This window comes from Bidens hawaiensis, unplaced genomic scaffold (genome assembly GCF_021521415.1).
Source record: "Bidens hawaiensis isolate Kalapana, Puna unplaced genomic scaffold, B.hawaiensis_p1.1 tig00000820_1, whole genome shotgun sequence".
NCBI classification, from domain to species: Eukaryota; Viridiplantae; Streptophyta; class Magnoliopsida; order Asterales; family Asteraceae; genus Bidens; species Bidens hawaiensis.
In genome coordinates this window covers 4,985,184-5,005,135 of record NW_027491048.1, presented here as the reverse complement: position 1 = coordinate 5,005,135, position 19,952 = coordinate 4,985,184, and positions in this window count along the sequence as shown.

Genomic DNA, 19,952 nt, shown 5'->3' with positions numbered 1-19,952 from the left:
TTCTTTGAGATGACATTTAACTATTTTTAACTATTAGTCACTTGTAATTTTTTCTTCGAAATATTTTAGTCACTTGCATTACATACTCATATTTTCTATACCATCCATTCATGAACTATATTTTTAATTTGAAAGAATCTTTTGGATTTTAATTAGTAGTTATTAATACATGCAATATAATTGTATACATATATTGAGTTTGATATTCTCATCAAACCCTTCATAAAAATTACCAGCTTTGTATATACCAGTGTTGTGATATTAGAAAATGAATTCACGAGTATAACCCGGTCAAGTAATTCCGATTTGCTACTTTTAGGTGAAAATCATCAAGCCAAACATTTGTTCTATAATAACTGTTTTATTTAAGAACTCCTGATAGTTTGGCGTGACGATCAGAGATTCTGAAAATGCATTAGACGTAAACCTATATAGTAGAGCGTCATGCACCACATATGATAAAAAAAAGTGGAGTGTTACTCATATTAATCAACATTTAAAAAAAACTAATTAAAAAGATCAAACCATGGTTTCAAACCACGACTTGACTTACAAAACCACAACATTAACACGAAAAGTGGTATCAGGTTACTACTTTAATACAATCCTTAGTTTGAAACCACGACTTGTCTTATTTTAATCAAAAGTATTATTTTATGAAATTCCCTTCTGACACATTCTAAGAAAAATATCCAAACCGTGGTTTCAAACCACGGTTACACCATTTATGAAAAATTTCCATTTTTCAGCCACATGGATAGTTCAATGTGCCCATTTATCCGTTTTGCAAGTTCATCATCGTGATTTGGATTGGATCTCGATGAAGTCATCAATGAGAAGTTTGTTGGATAAGTTCGTTGAGTTTTCTAAGGATAGGGTTCACACAATGATTGAGATTAGTTCGAAGACAGCTATGTCACATTTATATTGTTCGAAGACAAATATTTAGAACGAGCTTAAGCTTCTACTTTTTTTTTAGAATTGTTCTATTGATGCTAAACGGGTCACTTGTTAGCAGGTTAAACCAAATATCGTGCCAAGAATACAAACTCGAAAACAAAATTTAGCAGTTTGACACAAATACGATTCATTTAACCCAAACATTCATATCAAATAACAGAATAGATTGCGGCTTTATCATGTCATGCCACAATTAATAGTTAATATAAACCGGACCAACCCGATTAAAAAGAACCAAAAATCTCAAATCTCATTTACTTCCATCTCCTCTAGCGTAGCATTTTATTGCACACTAATAAATTCTAACTAAGTTTTTAACTTTTCACTAAACCTACGAATAAACATCCGGCGTGACGTTGTCAGGGTCAGACGAAGACGAAGACGCGAATCTGCCTTTTCTTCACGATACCAACTGATTGATCTTAGAGCTGACGACATAATTTCCGAAAAGCCTGTTTTAAACAAGAAACGATCAAAACTAAAATAAAATAAAAACGATCAAAACACACCTCCGGAGACTGTTTGTTTGCTATGCTGAATATCGTGAATGGTGGCTGAGATTTTCCAGTAGACGGGACGACCAACGTAGAAGATGAATAACAAGAGCAAAACCGCAAGGATCACTCGGAATGTAACCTTGGAAATCAAAGACGCCATTGTTGTATGTGTATAGTAAATGATGGATGATATATAGGAGTTTATATACGTGTTGTGGTATGCTTTGTATTAGTTTTGTATTGTAATTATACTTCCGATTTATTATATTTAGGATAATGATAAATATATTTAAATTCTTTGGAGTAGTGAATCCTGATTAACATAGGACGTTTTGATTAGTTATAAGTTATAATAGTTTTGCTTTAAACAACCTTTGTAGGTGTTTGGATATCATCTAGTTATTATGTTCTAATACAATTGTAATTTGGATTATAACTTATCCAAACAAATTATTTCAAAATCTCAATAAACAACTTTAATTAATGAAAATCTCAAACACTGCTAATTACTGGTCTTAAGGAGGTGTTTAGGATTACTTTTGAAGACTTTGTAACTTTTGGAAAATTATATGGTTTTTGGTAGCTTGAAGACAAACAACTATGCCACATTTATATATTTTCCATCAAGTCTTTTATTGCCCCATATTCAAGTAATTAAGTGGCAGTTTTTAATGCATATTTGATTAGTGATAAAAGTGGATCATCATTAGTTCATTTGATTAGAAAACAATGGTTTTTCAGAAAAGTATTTTGACTACAAAACTATCGGCCGAGACAAATTTCACGGAAACTTTATCTTTAAGTTGACACGTGTCAGTCTGTGATACGTCAACCAAATCTCACATCACGAATCCCAATCTCACGTGGGATATAGATTTCGAATGACTATTTTAGAAATGTAAAAAGTTTTGGACTATTTTGAGAATTTCTCTCCTCAATAAGACTATTTTGGGAATTTGCCCTATTATATAACTTGATTAAAAATGTACTTGGTGTTTTTGAGTTTTCCATCCACATTCCACGGCCAAGGATTCCTTTTGGTGGTTATAACTTTTGGTTATTCATTTGAAGGAATCTCACCAAACATTTCATATTAAACCAAATTAACTATTGTGTATTTTTTTTTGGAAAAGAAAAGGTATAAATATCTTAAATATATATAAACGAAACTTTTAAAACATCTTTAGTTACTCTCTACATTCCCTCAAGTTACTAGAAAGCTTTATTTGTAAATGACGGTTTCTCATGCATTTGATCCGAATTCACGAGTTTAAGTCTCACCAACCCATTTCCCTTAAACGGGTTATAACATTTCATTAAATTAAAAACTAAGGTAAAGTTAAAATACAAAGGACAACAAAAATGAGAAGGGTGAGAATAAATCCAGTCCATTGATCTTAGATTTGAATGGCTCAGATTAATTCAATAAATAAAAATTGATGAAAATGGCATTAAGGTAATAACTCATATTTGTTGACTTTCTCTCTCCACATGCAAGGCACATGCCAATTCCCCCATCATTTTAAAATGTCCATAACTTTTTCATACGACATTAATTTTTTTTAAAAAATTCACCATAATAATAAGCGTATTATTATCTTTAATATGATTATCATATTGTTATATAAAAATAAAAAAAAATTAATGGGTTTTTAATTGTGTTTTTTTGTTGTTCATTGTGTCATTGTGTAATATGTTGTTTCCATTGTGTTTTACATGTCAAGTCATTGTGTTATATATATTCACCATTGTATGTTACATTTTAGGCCATTGTGTCTTACGTTTTAGGTCACTGTTTTATACGTATTTACTATTGTGTTTTACGTTTCAAGTTATTGTGTAGCATGTATTAATGGCGAAAAAAGACACAATGGTGTGCGAAAAGACACAGTGGCGAAAAAAGACACAATGGTGTGCGAAAAGACACAAAAACGAAAAAAGATACAATGATAAGCGAAAAGACACAATGGTGTGCGAAAAGACATAATGAAGAAAAAAGACACAATGACGAAAAAAGACACAATGATAAGCGAAAAGACACAATGGTGTGCGAAAAGACACAATGACGAAAAAATACACAATGATAAGTGAAAAGACACAATTGTGTGCGAAAAGACACAATGACGAAAAAAGACACAATTATAAGCGAAAAGACACAATGACGAAAAAAGATACAATTATAAGCGAAAAGACACAATTGTGTGCGAAAAGACACAATGACGAAAAAAGACACAATTATAAGCGAAAAGAAACAATGGTAAGCGAAAAGACACAATGACGAAAAAAGACACAATGATAAGCGAAAAGACACAATGGTGTGCGAAATGACACAATGACGAAAAATGATACAATGATAAGCGAAAAAACACAATGGTGTGCGAAAAGACACAATGGTGTGCGAAAAAGACACAATTATAGGCGAAAAGACACAATGGTGGAAAAGACACAATAACGAAAAAAGACACAATGATAAGCAAAAAGACACAATGGTGTGTGAAAAGACACAATGACGAAAAAACACACAATGATAAGCGAAAAGACACAATGGTGTGCGAAAAAAACACAATGATAAGCGAAAAAGACACAATAGTGTGCGAAAAGACACAATGACGAAAAAACACAATGATAAGCGAAAAAGACACAATAGTGTGCGAAAAAACACAATGACGTGAATTTTGTTTTAAATTTTATATAACAAAAATCATACTCATATTAAAGATAAAAAAACGCTTGTTATTATGATGATTTTTTTTTAAAAAAAATATCATACGAAAAAGTTATAAACATTCTAAAATGATAGTGGTATTAACATGTGCCTTGCATGTGAAGAGAGAAAATGTGTACAATTACCTCTATACCCTTTTTCTTTTGGTTCCCACTTGACACATGTCAATTATTTATGGTTTCTCACACTTCTCATTTTTGTTACCCTTTGTAGAATAACTTGACCCTTAAAAACTAATATTACCAAATATTTGATATGAAAATTCTATAAAATAGGGATATACTAAAACTTAATATTCGATTAAAAAATATTATTTATAATTAAAAAACATTTATAGTAAAAAAGATAAGCGAGCCATGAATCTCACCAAACCTAGATAACTTTTAAAACAGATTATAATATATTATTAATTTGTGTTAATCACCAAACCCTAAGTAAATTATTATCTTTCTAACAATAAATAAAATTAAAATCCAAAAACATATATAAATATATATATATATATTTTATTGTTGGATCTTTCCTATTTCAAATATTATAAACGTATAATGTAAGAAAATCTTCGTTTAGTATAAAATAAAGATATATGAATTGTCATTTTTTCAATCAAAAATGTTAACAACATTTTTCTTTCTTTAAGCAATAAATAATTAAATAAAAGGGTGGTTGATGTCGACCAAGAGAAGAGCCTTGTGCACCAAACAATCCCATTAAGGAACTTGGATCCATTTTTCTTTTATTAATATTTCTTCAATGCGCTTTAAAGATTCATTATGAGATTCCTTTGATCATGACCACCTCGTCTTTATATCTTTGCATTATTGCATTATTATTTTTCTTTTTGAATTCTTATTTTATGAATTAAATGTATAAATTTAAGAACAGTCGCTTATGAACATAACCCAAGTATATAATAATAATTTAAAAGGCTACAAACAAAAATCCTAATGAAATCAAGCCCTAACATTAATCAAAATGAAACTCAACAACCTTAAACTCAAACTTATTTTTGTTCATAATCAATAGTGTATAAAAGACGACGGGGGTTACATGCATTGATGACGCATAAAGCTATGTTCAAACGGGGGTTATGTTGGTGGTGGTGAAAGAGCGGTGGTGTGGTTCATGTGAAGGCTTGACAACCATGAATCCACGACACCAGACAAAAAAGAAAATAAAGTAGTTTGGTGATTTTAGGCTTACTTTTTTTCAATCTATGAATATAGTGTGATGATTCTAGGTATTGTGTTAGTCTGAATTATTGTTCTTGAATGTAACTAGCTAGTGGATCGGCCACTTCATATAGTGGAGTCATTAGTTAATTAAAAAGATTATTATTGTCTTGGTACCTTAATTAATAATAATAAAGGAAGATCATACAATATCATCATGTGTTACACTTCCACTTATCATTTTCGTTACATCAATCTAGTAACATAATATTAGACGGCAAGAGTCCTTCAACTTTCCAAAAATTCACACGTCAAAAACACTTTAAAGTGACTTGGTGTAAAATTCACTAGATCCGTCTTGTCAAAAAGTTCAAATCTTGAAAACACACAAAATGCTTCAAGTTCACCTAGTTTCTTCACACGTTGTCTGTTATTTCTTGCTTTACAACTCTTGGAAGATCTTTAGATCTCGTAGGTAGATTCAAGACTTCACAACATTTTTGCAAGTGCCCAATGTAACCGCATTATAATTGTCCCATTTGGCCGGAAAGAACTATCATCAGCTTACGGATTTAAAACGTTTCATGATAGGGAATGTATCTACCTCCTTACAAAGAAGGTTTAGTTTGCCTCTCCAACCGATGTGGAATATTACAATCTCCATAATCGAGTTACGAGGATGATAAAAATTTACGAATTCATTATATAAATAAACACCATGAGAAAATGATATATACATCTAGTAGCATGTAACCTTGTGTTAGACTCACTCTCTTTTCAACTATTATTATATATCAACCGTACATTATATACCAAATGCTATTATAGGACTATCATAGAAGCGGCTTATTAAAAGTAGAATATTATTTAACTAAGCCTAACATTAATAAATCTCACAGAAGTGTAGATGATGTCATGATTGAGGAAAAGGAAAAGGTGAAAAGCAAAAGAGAGAAAATAAAAAGGAGAATTTGACAAGAGGTGTGGTTTGAAGGCTTCCCCTCATATTGGCATCTCCCATCACATCGTATTTTCTTCATTTAGAAAACAACACGCAACTGCCTTTAACTTATTTAACTACATAATTAAAAAAAAACACTTTTGAACTCTATTTCTTAATGGTAGTATGGATCGCTAACCCACTCGATAATCTCTATTGCACCTACAGGTGAAACCGAAACCCGTCATAGATGAGAAAACTCTATGGCCTCACCTGGACCCTCAAATTTTTTTCTCGCATGTGAATATGAGCCCAAGATGTCTCCTTTTTACGAATAAAGTCTTTGCAATTTTGCATGTCTCCTCTCAACCACTTTAAATGAGAGATTATTCGCCTTGAATCATGATTACAGTGTAAATTACAGGTTATTGAACTATCTAGTTTTATATTGTATATTTGTATTCAACATAGTTGTAAAGCCAAGTTTATGAAACTATATCATCGTTTATTCTTTCTTTCTTTTTGCATTATTCTACAATATTAGAACGTTCCTGTTAGTAATATTTGCGATAAATAAATTTATGGAAATCGTTTACGTTTAACTCAAATATGAATCATATATAGTTAGCATATTTTTGAGTCATACTGATTATGATTATGGTCTCAGAGTTCATAAACATGTGATGTGATAACCAGACAGGAACATGAGAATTAGTCGATACAACCTTCCAACAATTATTCTGAAAGCAAGGAACCAGGGCGATGTAATATGATGTTTAATTTGTCCAATTATCTCCATGATATTAAACATCCTTTTACATATAATCTACTAGCAAATATATCAAACAAATTATGTAATCTTGTGTCGTATTAAACAATATTGCATGTATAGTAGAATAAAATTATATCTTGTGCAATATGGATCGTATGCCACCCATATGGTTTGTATAACTTATTGTGCAATACGAGCCATATGGGTCAGGCGACATGACATGATGTGACAAGGGCGGTGGTGTGTAGGATGTGTAAGAGGCTTTACAAATTGCGTTTGTTGACAAGTGGGTTAGGCTGAGGGGTGTGGGGAGCTTTAATGGGGGCTCCAACCAATAATATTATGACGTGTGGCAGAGAGAGAAACTGGATAAGGGGGTGTTGGAGCCCCCGTTGGAGCCCCTGGCCCTGGTGTGGAGGGGCTCCAGCGAATTTTTTTTTATTTTTTTATAAATATATTCAAACAACGTATTATTAAAAAAACTCATAAATTATTAAAAAAAACATACATTAATAAAAAAAAAAACACATTAATATCTAAAAATAAAATAAAAATTAAAGTAATAAAAAAAACGTTATTCTTATTCTTCGGCTTGGTCTTCTTCGATCAACCTCTTTTGGATACGTTCCTTTTGCTTTTCCATTAGCATTTGATCGACCAGATTTAAGTTACTGAAGTCTCTAGTAAGAAAGTCCAAATCTCTCATTCGACTTTTTTCCTTTTTTTCATAAGAGACCACCTCCATGGTTTTGTTGAATTTATTGAGGGATTCAACAAGATTGGCGATGTTTACGGCTTCCCCCTCAGCCGGTTTTTTCCCCTTGGCGTCCCTTCCCAATGGCCGCCTCCTCGGCGGTGAAGACGTTTCCTCCTCCGCAATGTTTGGGTCGAATCCAACGCGGCAATCCGACCCGGTTGAAGTGCTATACGCTCCAGACGAACTAGTTTTAGTCCGTTTCGGCCCTACTTCCGCATCAACGTCCGGCGCCACCAGCTCAACCCACTTGGAACACCTTTTCAACCTATCCCACAACTTTAAATCGTCCCACGTCTTCACCATCCAATACCTTCGCAAACACTCCTGCTTCCACTCTTTGACCGTGAAATTGTAAACCGCCAAATCATCACTGCCACTTGGTCTCATACGAACGCTGTTCCTGTTGAAAAGATTAGTAAACAAGCCGACAAATTTTCTGATTTCGGACCACGCTCTGTACTCCCAACGAGCATGTAGAACGTCTCCCTAACCTTTGTCCAAAAAATCTTGCTCTTTTAGTAGTCGGCTGCAAAATGAATAAATAAATTAGATTTCCATTTAACTTTTTTATTTAACTTTTTTATTAAAAATCATTTTTAAAAACGTTAAAACAATTACCGCAACGCCGATCCTCAGAAATGACTATCCAAGCCCGACACAAGGCTTTCTTCTCATCCGATGACCACGGAGTGGCTTTCCGTTTCGTCCTCGGAGTCGAAGCCGGTCCCGACCCGTCCGTTGCAAATTGTTTTTTCCGGTGGACGCGTCTTTTTGGTCCCGTAGCTTCACCGTGTGATTCTTGTGTCTCCGGAACAACAAAGTTAGGAGACGGTTGTGTGTTGGATGGTTAAAAGCCGGATGATTCTTGCGGCTCCGAATAAAACATCGGTTGGTGCGGTGACGACCATAAATCATCGTCAATATAATCTGAATCAAGGTTTGGGTACCAATTTCCAGCCATTTTTTTAAAAAAAGTTGAGAAGATGAATTGATTTTGGGTGAAGGTTTGAAATTGTGGTATAAAAATGGGTGAAATGGAGTATTATATAGGAATTTTTTTTTTTTAATTTAATAAGAGCCCAACGGCTCTTTTTCTAAAACCAAGACAAGCTTTTCTCTCTCTTCTCCCGCTAACAGGCTCACGCCTGCATGGTTTTTCGTGTTAGCGCCCCGTTAGCGCCCCGGTGGTGTGGTGTTAGCGCCTGGGGGCGCGAGCGGAGGGACTCTAGCGCCCCCGTTGAAGCCCCACACCCCTCAGCCTTAGTGTCTACTTTTGGAGTGGTGTACCTATAATATCACCCTTATGACAAAGTTTAATGATTATTAACATGTCGTGTAGAATGCGATGATTACAACCATGAACTAAAAGAAATATATGTGTTTCATATTTGTAATATATACAAATAATGAAAAGTATTTTCTCTATGTCCAAGTGATTTGTCAAAAGAAATACGTTTGGGTCTAATTTTAAAATTTTGTACATTTGATATTTGTAGTTTTGTTCATCATCTTCTTTGGTTCTAATTTAAAGTAGTCGGATTCCCGAATCGTTGGTCATCTTCTTAGTTAATTCTATGGTATAACGAAGGTTTCTGATTCCATTGACTATCGGGTTACATTGGCTTTGAATCTGGTTCTAAGGTCTTCTTATTCGAAGGTTTACACCGATAAGTCAGTTTGTGTGGGATAGGTGATTTGTTGGTTTCAAAGGTTGTTGGAAAACTAAGATGCCTTTAAGAGAACCACAATGGCTCGAAACTTGCACACAAAGTCTCTAGAGATACAAAAGACACATATGGTGTTTTAAATGTGGACAAGGATGCTAATTTGCTTGGGTTTGAAGTCACCGAAAAATTGTATGAAAACTAATAGAGTAAAGAGCAATTGGGTTATGTTGTAGTATTGTTGATGGAAGGTGGGAAACCCTCAAACAAAGGTCTTAAACATGAAAATTTTTAAAATTTATACATTACTAGTTTTTATCCCCGTATTACAGTGTTGTTTTATATTATTTGTTTTTAATATTTATTTATTTATTTTTTTTTTATTTTTTTATTGTATGAAAGTTAATAATATACTTATGGTTTGATGATAAATTGTTTCACAAATAAATGAGATGCTATAACCCGGTTTAAAAGCTATATGGGTTTGATGAGACCCAAGACTCGTTTATTTTTTTACTATAAAATTGGTTTATTAATTATAAATAATATATATCTTTTTTGTAAATAGATAATATTAATTTTTAGTATATCTCTACTTTATAGGATTTTTATATCAAATATTTGGTGAGATTATTTTTTAATTTAATGAGATGTTATAACCTGTTTAAAAAATATAAGGGTTTGATGAGACCCATACCCGTGAATTCGGGTCAAATGCATGAGAAGTCTCCATTTAAAAATTAAGCCAATCTGGTGACTCCAAGAAAAGGGGGAGCGAACACATCGCGACACGTAGGATTTTTGAGTCTTCTTTAATATATATTATAGATAGATATGTTTTATTCAAGCATGAGTTGGACAAAGGATAATATGGAATATGGAATTGTTCACGTTTCTATGAAATATGGAATTGTTCACGTTCAGCTCTTTAAGGAATGTGTGATCGAACCATATTACAATTATCACCAAGACACGGGAGTTCTTTTGAGTTAGTTTGATCACACTCGGAATCAATTTTTTGCATGAAACTTGTGGTTGAATAAGATTATGACATCGGTGAATCTTAGGATCATAGGTGTAGTTCTAGATTCCAAAATATGCCCATTTTGTCACTTAAGGGGACAAAGAGGCTAACCATCTCTTGTTGGTGTGCACATTCGCTAAACAAATATGAACTTATGTCTCTTATTGGTGCGGATGGGATATACACGTCTGTTCGACAAATGGTGTTGGATTTGGAAACATCTCTATATTCTCATAAACAAAATAAACTCTTATTGGCTTTGGTTTACTCTAAACTTTTGTTTGTCAATAAAGAGAAACGACATGGTTTCTAGTAAACTCAAACCTTCACTCTTTAGGTGATCGGAGAGAACGAACCTAACCTTGATATGTTGATTATGCATATATTGAAAGTGTGAAAGTCTCATGGTCTACTTGGAATTGGTTGTTTGTATGGGTTCATAAAGTTTTTGTATTGTTCATAAATTGTTCATTGTGTTTTGTCTATGTTCCTATTGTTGTTACTCTCTCTTTGTATTTTTCAACCGCCCACTAGATACATGTGTGTTGTGTGTATATTTTTATATATTGTTAATTAAATGTGGTTGTTTTAAAAAAGTAAAAAACTATAATTTACCTTTTTATACTTTTGTAGTTAGTTTAGAATGATTCATGTAATGTATATTAGATACGTGAATATTTGGTTGTAAATCTATTTCTACTCGCCAGAACCTCAATGTTCCAATCAAATCACAAATAATAATACTTTCATGATACGGTGTCACTTATCATTGATTTAAAAAATTATTAATAAAACAATTCTAATGATAGTATTGGCAACTAGTAGTATAATTTGTATTTTTCTAACTCAACCTGCTTAAAATATTTATGATATATTCTATGCATGTCATCATTACTTTGTTTGATAGGATGATCACAAAATTTTTATTTAAGTTTTCTTCTAAGGGTTCCTGGTTTGATTTATGATTTATTTACGACTTCGAAATATAGGTTGCACTGTTGTAAGGGGTCAAACTCGGGTACCAAGGATAACAAGTGTTATAACAATTTAAAAAAAAAAAACATTGTTGTTATTGTGACATATGCCTTTCAAAAAAAAAATAAAAAAATCTTATGCATCATTTTTAATGGCAAGGCTTATCATTTATATAGAAAGAGAATAAAGCTTGGCCCGACCCAACAAGAACCAGAAGATGAGACTGACATAATACAACCAAATAAAAAAGAAGAAGAAAGCGCGACAAAATATGACATTAAGAAGCAACACCCAATTTAAAACTTGCCCATAACCTCCACTCCTCGATAGAGATCTTAGAGCGAGTTGAGAGCGAAAGGTATGTCAACTCTTTGATGTCGCCTAAAAGTCTAAAACTTCGTTGAAAAAGGTAACCCCAAATTCCATAACCTTGCTGTTGAATAGCTTGTTGCATTAAGCCACAATCTCCACAAGGTAGCATAAAAGATAGACAAAATCAATTTCCTTTTCACCTTACTCGGGTTCCAATCTTAACCATATTTGATAAGCAACTTAATGTCAATAAAATTAAACGGAATAGGGATTTTGATCAACTTGCAAACCTCTTCCTAAATAGCCACAATGCGAATGGACAATTTACCAAGGTATAACCCGCATCCTCAATATCATAAGCGCATATCGGAGAAGGCGTATCTGAAAAATTCATGCCTCTAAAAGAAAGAAGTAATGTGGTTAGAACTCGACCATTGATTGCTCTCCAAATAAAAATGTTTACCTTGGACGGGAACCAAGAGCTCCATTCAAATGAGAGGGCGAGATACACGTTCCCCTTTAAGCGATCCAAACCTTAATGAGCGGGCTTCACTTCAAACCCAACAACCGTCCCATCCTTCCAACCCCACCCATCTTCTTAATGAGACAGATTTGTGGGCTAAGGTCACCTAAAACTGCCGAGCTTGGGTCCCTTTCTTAGCTGAGGACGGCTCCCGTCTCAACCGCCTATTTGGTTGTATTTTTTCTTATTTCGAGAAGAAGATGCAAATATACAACACATTTTGTTTTAAGTACTTCTTTTAGAAATATGTAACACTATTAACTTTTAAGTTTTAAGTGTTGTTTGCATAGTAATAATATTGAGCCTTCTTACAAGCCTTCTAGTTTTCTCTTCAACCTTCTTAAAAGTCACTTGACCAACGTAAGTTACGCTTATTTTTGGCAGCATTGGTTAATAGAGTAATTTTAAGATCTTTTACCGATAATGGTTTGTCATGGTCACAAAAAAACTACTTATTATGATACATTGTTATCATGTTATGATCATTTGACACCTATGCTTTCAAATTTAACGTCTTCGGTTGTTATGTTTTTCTTTTACTAGATATGTTTATTACGTAAAAAGTAAAATATTGTAATGTTAAAATAAAAGTATACTACAACTATATAATAAACAACTTATTAAACCTGTATAAAAATTATACGATTAACATGATAAAACTAATATACCTTTTTATCTTATGCTAAAATATCCATCAAACCAGTTCTAATATCTTAAAGTACTTAACTTTTTAGATATACACAAATGTGTGAGATTTTTTATAAAATTTACACCATGGTAGAAGTTAGACATGAAGATATTCAATGTATGTAAAAAAATTACAAGCTCACATAACTTGTTTGACAAGATAAGGTTGTTCGAAGTTTTATTTAAAGTACTGCATTTATGACACGATCTTTCAGGATAACTAAAGACTTTATACAATAATAATATAATTCAATTAATTAAATTAGAAAACACATTCTTATCTAAACAATAAAGGTAAATTACAAATATTCATATGAAGGGGTAAGTGGATATTCTGATTTTCTTATATATGGTGGGTTTGTTTCTGGTAGTGGATTGGAAATGTTTGGGTGAGTAATGAATGTTAAATAAAAAAAGGTTAATAAGTTGGATATGGCTCGATGATAGAGCACTCACTATAGTAGTGAGAGGTAGGAGATCGTTCAAACCTCATTATCACTAATTTATATAGGAGATATGAGGGATGACCCTGCCTTGCCAGCGTTCGAGTCCTGATCTCACTTGGTTTTACCGGCTACTCGCTGTCGTGCCGTTTGACGGGCGTGAGGGTCGGGACTTACGCGGAGAATCCCTCAATAGGTGGACCGTTAGGGAGTAGGGACTACGTCCATCCGGACTCGTGACCGGCTCGGGCTACCTTTAGCCAATGAGAGTCATGTATGGAATACTCAGCGTTACTTAATTGGTCGTTCCAAAAAAAAAAAGGTTAGATTTTTCTTATTTTCATGCTTATGAAAAGCTACAAATTTACTCACTCGGCACTGTTTTTTTTCCCTTGGATGGAGTATAATTTTTATAAAAATACGTATAATATGATTTGTTTGTCTGATGGAATGGAAGGAGAAAACATGGGAGACGTAAGCAGAGATAGAGTGCTGTTGCTTTCGCTTTCATCTGCGGGAGTGTGACGTTAGCAAGGGGCTTACTGTTGCTGGCGTTTCCACGTTAGGGGTCAAGATGACGTCATCTAACATTACTAACTGGGTCCCACCATTACCATGTGATTCTGACCCCACCCCCAACATTAACGGTATCACGCGCCCGCCCTTCAACGCTCGATCTCCTTCTAAAACACCATGACGTCACCGTCCTAATACCATGGCCCCAAATACACATTTCTAAAGTTACAATTATTTCTTCAAATTATTATTTATTCTTAGTGACAACAAACATATGCATATAGAAAATCATTTGTTGACATTTCGTATGGCGTGCATGTGAGGCTTCTAGGTTATAGTTGCATTCCTTTAGTTATAAATAAAATCATTTTTGCGTTAACAAAGAATTAAATAGGGTGCTAAATGTTGAGTGCTTAAGGTCTGTTTGGTGTGGATAATAGAATGAATGAAAAAATGAAATAGATGAGGGAATGAATTAAATCATTATTAATCTATTGTTATGTTTGGTTATCAAATAAGTCACTAGGTTGTGTTGTTTGATTGACCTGAAAAGATGTAGAAATGAATTACAAATGACAGAATTACATATGCCTCGGAATTAAAAAAAAAAACTAAAATAAAAAAGATGGTAATGGTGGTGCTGGCAACGGTGGTGATGGCGGGCGGTTGTCATGGCGAAGCTCGTGACATTGGTGGTGATGGTGCATGGTGGCGGTGGCTAGTAGCAGTGGAGGTGGTCAAGTTGCAGTGACGATGGTGGTGGCAGTGGTGGTGATTGTTGTGGTCAGGTGGTGATGCTCAAATGATGGTGGAGGTGATAACCATTTGCTGGTGCTTATGTGGTGGTGTCTAAAGCAGGGTGAAAAGGGGAATGAAATACGAAAGCACAAGGTGCGAAAAGCAGTGTTTTGATGGAATTAGGTTTTATGTGTGATCGTTGATTTTGTTTCATTGACCAACCATATACCACTTTTATAACCACCTTACAATGGTCCATTCTATTCCACTTGTTTGTATGTACCAGTTAACACTATCTTAGTCTATTTAACAACATAAGGAGTAATTATAGGATATCGTGTTGGTCGTTTATTGGTAAAGACAAAGACTTAAAAACATCAAAATTGAGGGTTCAACTGTTCAAGTCCTACAAATATCATAACTTCACCGTTTAAAAAGAAATTTAATTATAGGATGTTTTTAACACATTACATTGGTGTCTTAAGTTCGTATATGTTGTCAACACCATGTGTGTTGTAAAACAGACGTATCAATCTATTTAAATTCATATGTTGGCACATGTTATGTTCTTAAGCTTTCGTACACTTTGTTGGAAAATTTGTTACGTGTGCATTAGTAGGTTGTTATGACACAACAAATGCACACTAATAGATATTGATGAATGAGATATCGATGTGTGATTGTGTGTATTTGAAAGAAAATACTATAGTGGTGTATCCCACATTGGTGGGATGAAAAACTTGTGCCTTGTTTTTCCTCTATAAATAGAGAGGTAAACTAAGTTGCAACACACACCAAACCTTACACACAACACAAGCATTGTTGCAAGGTTTTTCCAACTTCTTCTTCTTCTTCTTCTACATTTCTGGTTTCTTTTATTCGAACCTTTTTCAGGTTTACGGTTAACTCCGGCAGTACTACTGCTCCGGCTGTTGTACCCTGGGAAACAACGAGTTCTCTTGGGAGACTCGAAATATTGTTTTAAGGGCCCCGTGTTCAACACGATCCTCAGCCAAATCGTTTATTTTTTTTCCGTATTGTATTTGGTTTATTTCTTTGATTCCGTATTGTATTTTAGATTCTTGTATTGTATTGTATGAGTAATAAAACTGTTTGTTAATTTTTTGTTTGTTTACTCAATTCATGAATTCGGTTCCTACAATATTAAAACAATATTTTTAAAAGCGTTTCGTGAAAACTTTGTTTAAATTTTCAGAAACTATTCTATTTTTATCCAAACCAATTTTGTTTCAAAATAGTATATGTTTTAAAAACAGTTTTTTCTTTTCTGTTTTGGTCTCAGAATCAAGAATTTGTTCTTCAAAGTTGGACTTAGACAGATTCGTTCTTGGTTTAACATTCTGAAATCAGAAAAGGCTCCTTTTTGGGCTGTTTTTGGCTATCTAGCATGAGATAGCTTGTCGTGAAAACTTTGGTTAAATTTTCAGAAACTATTCTATTTTGATCCAAACCAGTTTTGTTAATAGTATATGTTTTAAAAACAGTTTTTCTTTTCTGTTTTGGTCTCAGAATCAAGAATTGGATCTTCAAAGTTGGACTTAGACAGATTCGTTCTTGGTTTAGCATTCTGAAATCAGAAAAGGCTCCTTTTTTGGGCTGGTTTTGTTATCTCGCACGAGATAAAGCTATCTCGCACGGGATAAATTTATCTGGCAAATTACAGAATTTTCTGAATTTTTTTCTAAGTTACTAACTTGGTCTGTTTTCTGTTGCAAGAATGACATGACCAACCCCAAACACTTCTAATGCTATCCCTGCTGTCCATTTGACCACCCCAGCCAATGTGGGAGCGACCACAATGGCTAACCATGCTGAAAAACCCGAAAAGTTCACGGGTGTCCACTTTAAGAGGTGGCAGCAGAAAATGTTTTTCTACTTGATAACCTTGAACTTAGCACAGTTCTTGGAGAAAACAGCCCCCATACCCACTGTCCAAGATGATGCCCAAAGTGTGAGTGCTTTGGACGCTTGGAAACATTCTGAATTTATATGTCGCAATTACGTGCTCAATGGTTTGGCGGATCCATTGTATAACGTCTATTGTGGGATAAAGACTGCCAAATAACTATGGGAGTCTTTAGACAAGAAGTATAAAACCGAAGATGCGGGAACAAAGAAATTTGTTGTGGCCCGTTTTTTGGACTTTAAAATGGTTGACTCCAAGACTGTGATCACCCAAGTCCAAGAACTACAAGTTATACTTCATGAAATTCATGTCGAGGGTATGACACTTAGTGAAACGTTCCAAGTTGCAGCCATAATTGAAAAGTTGCCTCCTAGTTGGGTTGAGTTTAAGAATTATCTTAAGCACAAACGAAAGGAGATGACTATTGATGAATTAATTGTACGTCTTCGAATTGAGGAAGACAATAAAACTGCTCAAAAATCAGCTCGTGTGGAGCCAATGGCTAAGGCTAACATGGTTGAACTTGGACAATATTATGGGGTGGCATAAGGGTAAGGGTAAAATGAATAAGGGAAAGGGAAATGTGAACCTTGGACCGAAGAAGGAGGTTGTGAAAAGAAACCTCAATCTTCAAACTTCCAAGGTGTTTGTTACAATTGTAATGAGAATGGCCATCGTGCGAACCAATGCAATAAGCCTAAGCGTTAGCGTGCGTATATGGTGGATGAAAATGGTGAACCGTTGGTGGCAATGATCACCGAGCTCTCGGCAATGATTGAAGAAATCAATCTTGTGGGGGACAAACCGCAAAGATGGTTCATTGATACGGGTGCGACCCGTCATGTGTGTGGTGACAAGACCCTCTTTAGCACCTTTGAGGAGGCTGCTAGTGATGCTAAGTTGTTTATGGGGAATCAAGCAACGGCCGACATCAAGGGTGAAGTGTAAGGCCCCGTCACCGGTAACCCTACTTTCGTGTTGGATTTACTCATAAACACAGTTCTAAATATCAGAGTTAATTAAAAACTTTACGCGGAATATAAAACTTTCATAAAACATTACATATCAATTCATAATCATGTCTTAAAACATTCCTCTTGTCTTTCAAAATCAAAACATAACTTATAAAAGCATATCAGATCTTCAGATGCCAGGCTTTAGTCTTCTGCCATGTGTCCTCCACTCAAGCCAGCTGTCTCATCCTACTCACCTGCGTGCATACTAAAAGTCAGCTACGCTGAGTGAGTTCTAGTTAATCATACAATACCATACAATACCTTATTACATACATACGTACTTAACCTCATAACTTTCTTTCATACACACATAAGTACTCATATCTTCATTCTTACTTACATACTTTCTTTCTTACTTACATACTTTCTTTACATTCATAATCATACGTTTTAAAGAGCCTTTCGCCCTATAACCTCACAGATATTATAAGGGTCTGGTCCCTAACATCACAGATATTATAAGGGTCTGGTCCCTAACATCACAGATATTATGAGGGTCTGGTCCCTATCCTCACAGATATTGTAAGGGTCTGGTCCCTAACATCACAGATATTATAAGGGTCTGGTCCCTAGCATCACAGATATTATAAGGGTCTGGTCCCTAACATCACAGATATTATGAGGGTCTGGTCCCTAACATCACAGATATTATAAGGGTCTGGTCCCTAACATCACAGATATTATAAGGGTCTGGTCCCTTGGTTTTCGAATATTAGTAGGGTTCGATTCCCTCTTCGTTACCATACAACCATACATCATACCTCGAGTATTATTAGGGCTCGATACCCTTTTCGTAACCATACAACCGTCATTTCCTTCTTTTATTAACTTTATTACGTTCATACACATAAACATACATATCATACTTACCATATTTATAACGTTACAACCTGACAGTACGTGCAATATCCGAAGATCGTTCACGCCCCGACAAGTATTCATTTGAAATATTCATACATCTACGATATATAATATTCGTACCTTTATTTTTAACCTGACGGTACGCGCAATATCCGAAGATCGTTCGCGTACCGACAAACAATCATTCAAATCTATCACACATATCACATATGACATACACTTATCACTTAGGATAAATGTATTAACAACACATCGAGTATGCACACAGCCCCGAAAACATAACAAGGAATGGGGCTAGAAACTCACCTGAATTCTGCTTCTTTCTCTGGTAGCTGTAAATCCCCTCTTTAACTGAGCTCGGCTAACTGTACAAGTTACACGTATCAATACTCGCCTGACCTAATCTGGTGGCCTAGTATTAGCTTACTTTAACTTATCGCTTTATAATTTATTTTCTAATCAAACTTGGCTTTAGGCGAAGTTAACCCTCGGGAGAACTTAGCTTCAGGCGAAGTTAAACCTTAGGCGAACTTGGCTTCAGGCGAAGTTAAACCTTAGGCGAACTTGGCTTCAGGCGAAGTTAAACCTTAGGCGAACTTGGCTTCAGGCGAAGTTATCCTTAGGCGAACTTGGCTTCAGTCGAAGTTATCCTTAGGCGAACTTGGCCGTAGGCGAAGTTATCCTTAGGCGAACTTGGCTTGAAGGCGAAATTACGCTTGAAGGCGAAGTTCATCAGGCGAACTTAATCTTGCAGGCGAAGTTATCGCGCTGCAGATCTGTTTGCCCATAACTCCTTCGTTTCTTAGCCAAATAACTCGATTTTGGTACCCACGGAATCGTATGATCGGCGCCTACAAATCCCAACCATCAAATCGGCCTAAAATCGACGTTTTAGGGGTCCAATTTGGGCAGTTTGGGTTTCGGGTCCGGTTAACCCATCCAATCCTAACCATTTTCAGTAATATTAGCTTTGGAGGATATGTTCTTACCTTACCAACTCAGATCTATCAACAAAATCTCGGGTCTCGGCTTCGAATCTTGATCGGTTAGAATGTGTGTTTTGAGTGTGCGAAGAAAGAAGGTGGAAATGAAAGATTGGGTTTGGGATGGGATATTTATATCCCTCTAAGCCCACGGACCCGAGGCCCATTCTCATTTAACCCATCTCAATTAATCCAACACTAGCCCGACTCATGCCAACTCCTACTCTATTATTTATTTCCTAATAACCCGGGTAAACTTTCTCTCTAATATTAAGTAATATAATTAATATTACCTGGAAATTTCGGGATGTTACAAGTCTTCCCTCCTTAAAGAGGTTTCGTCCCCGAAACCTAACTTATTCCCCATAAAAGGAAAACTTCTTATATTTACACGCTTTATTGAATCGCCTTCGCTTTCTGAGTTACCCTTCTTACTTCCGGCTTTGCAGTCATCGAATGG